The sequence below is a fragment of the Anticarsia gemmatalis genome, chromosome 30, assembly GCF_050436995.1.
Source record: "Anticarsia gemmatalis isolate Benzon Research Colony breed Stoneville strain chromosome 30, ilAntGemm2 primary, whole genome shotgun sequence".
NCBI lineage: Eukaryota > Metazoa > Arthropoda > Insecta > Lepidoptera > Erebidae > Anticarsia > Anticarsia gemmatalis.
In genome coordinates, this window is record NC_134774.1 from 47,501 (window position 1) to 50,000 (window position 2,500).

General features: G+C 50.0%; 1 non-coding gene across 1 annotated transcript; it reads right to left on the reverse strand.

The window, feature by feature from the left end:
• Positions 1-261: 261 nt before the first annotated feature.
• On the reverse strand, positions 262-418 carry LOC142985727 (5.8S ribosomal RNA). Its single transcript, XR_012960273.1, has one exon. It is a non-coding gene; the product is annotated as a 5.8S ribosomal RNA (ribosomal RNA).
• Between the last annotated feature and the right edge of the window lie 2,082 nt (positions 419-2,500).

Sequence of the window (2,500 nt, forward strand, 5' to 3'; positions counted from 1 at the left end):
AGAGTCGAGCGCGCCGCTAGCGTATATGTGCGCGATATGAGATATTTCGCATATCATGCACTGTCCGCAGGCGGCACACCGCCGGTCGTTCGACAACGTTTGTGTAAACGTCGTCGCATGATCATCATCACAATCGACACGTGTGTGGTTCATCGTTGATATTTAAACGGACATTGGGACGAGGACTATTAGTCGACGTCACAATGAACCGTCATGTGCGCCCCCGTAAGGGCGCAATGTGGCATTTGTATTTTATACAGCCGGCCCTCAGACAGGAGTGGTCCTGGATGTGTCTCCACGGACCGCAATGTGCGTTCGAAATGTCGATGTTCAAATGTGTCCTGCAGTTCACACTATGACGCGCAGTTAACTGCGTTCTTCATCGACCCGCGAGCCAAGTGATCCACCGTCCAGGGTAATAGTTTTTACACCACTACCGCATGGATAATATTGTGTGTGTTAAATGTTACAAGTTACAAATGTTACATATGTATGTACATACATATATTATGTTTGTGGTATAACGATACACGACACACGATACAAGCGCGCCTACCGCAACAATGACGCTCTCGCGTGTTCTCGTTATGTGCGTTCGATTGACGAGCGCTCTCGTCGAGGTATCAACTCGTGGTAGCGGATTTGTATACCAGTCTACGTTGAAGTTACGACGAGCGCGACGCGAGATACGTTCGTCGGGTGGCGGCGCGAGATGCGCCACCCACCGTCGAACAGAGTCTCTTTTTTGAGTTTTGGGTGTTTAGGATATATAAATATTATCATCACCATCATCGTCCATCATCGTTCATCGTGTGTGTGTGCACAACGACAACAAAAACAGCGCGACGACAACAACGACAACACGTTAATGATCCTTCCGCAGGTTCCCCTACGGAAACCTTGTTACGACTTTTACTTCCTCTAAATGATCAAGTTTGGTCAACTTCCCAGCAACGCCGACGGCCGTGAAGCCACCGCGCGTCGGTCCGAAGACCTCACTAAATCATTCAATCGGTAGTAGCGACGGGCGGTGTGTACAAAGGGCAGGGACGTAATCAACGCGAGCTTATGACTCGCGCTTACTAGGAATTCCTCGTTTATGGGGGATAATTGCAAACCCCAATCCCCAGCACGAAGGAGTTTCAGCGGGTTGCCCGGGCCTCTAGGCCAGGGAGAACATGCTGATTCCTTCAGTGTAGCGCGCGTGCGGCCCAGGACATCTAAGGGCATCACAGACCTGTTATTGCTCAATCTCGTGCGGCTCGAAGCCGCCGGTCCCTCTAAGAAGAATTTTAATACGTCGCCAGTGAGTTGCGTGACGGAGCCACGCACACCTAAATGACGACGCCTATTTAGCAGGCTAGAGTCTCGTTCGTTACCGGAATTAACCAGACAAATCGCTCCACCAACTAAGAACGGCCATGCACCACCACCCACCGAATCAAGAAAGAGCTGTTAATCTGTCAATCCTTCCGGTGTCCGGGCCTGGTGAGATTTCCCGTGTTGAGTCAAATTAAGCCGCAGGCTCCACTCCTGGTGGTGCCCTTCCGTCAATTCCTTTAAGTTTCAGCTTTGCAACCATACTCCCCCCGGAGTCCAAAATCTTTGGTTTCCCGGAAGCTGCCCGCCGAGCCATTGTAGTAACGTCGGCGGATCGCTAGATGACATATTTACGGTTAGAACTAGGGCGGTATCTAATCGCCTTCGAACCTCTAACTTTCGTTCTTGATTGATGAAAACACCTTTGGCAAATGCTTTCGCTGATGTTCGTCTTGCGACGATCCAAGAATTTCACCTCTAACGTCGCAATACGAATGCCCCCAGTTATCCCTATTAATCATTACCTCGGAGTTCTGAAAACCAACAAAATAGAACCGAGATCATATTCTATTATTCCATGCACGAAATATTCAAGCAGCATTTTGAGCCCGCTTTGAGCACTCTAATTTGTTCAAAGTAAAATTGTCGGCCCACCTCGACACTCACCGAAGAGCACCGCGATAGGATTTTGATATTGAACCGGCGTATTACCGCCGGCTCACCGACGATATGCTCCGCAGACGTGTCAGTATCACCGCGGATGCGGTGCACCGACAGCGCGGCGCACAAATGCAACTACGAGCTTTTTAACCGCAACAATTTTAGTATACGCTATTGGAGCTGGAATTACCGCGGCTGCTGGCACCAGACTTGCCCTCCAATTGTTCCTCGTTAAAATATTTAAAGTGTACTCATTCCGATTACGAGGCCTCGTAAGAGTCCCGTATCGTTATTTTTCGTCACTACCTCCCCGTGCCGGGAGTGGGTAATTTGCGCGCCTGCTGCCTTCCTTGGATGTGGTAGCCGTTTCTCAGGCTCCCTCTCCGGAATCGAACCCTGATTCCCCGTTACCCGTGACAACCATGGTAGTCGCAGAAACTACCATCGAAAGTTGATAAGGCAGACATTTGAAAGATGCGTCGCCGGTACTGGACCATGCGATCGGCAAAAGTTATCCAGA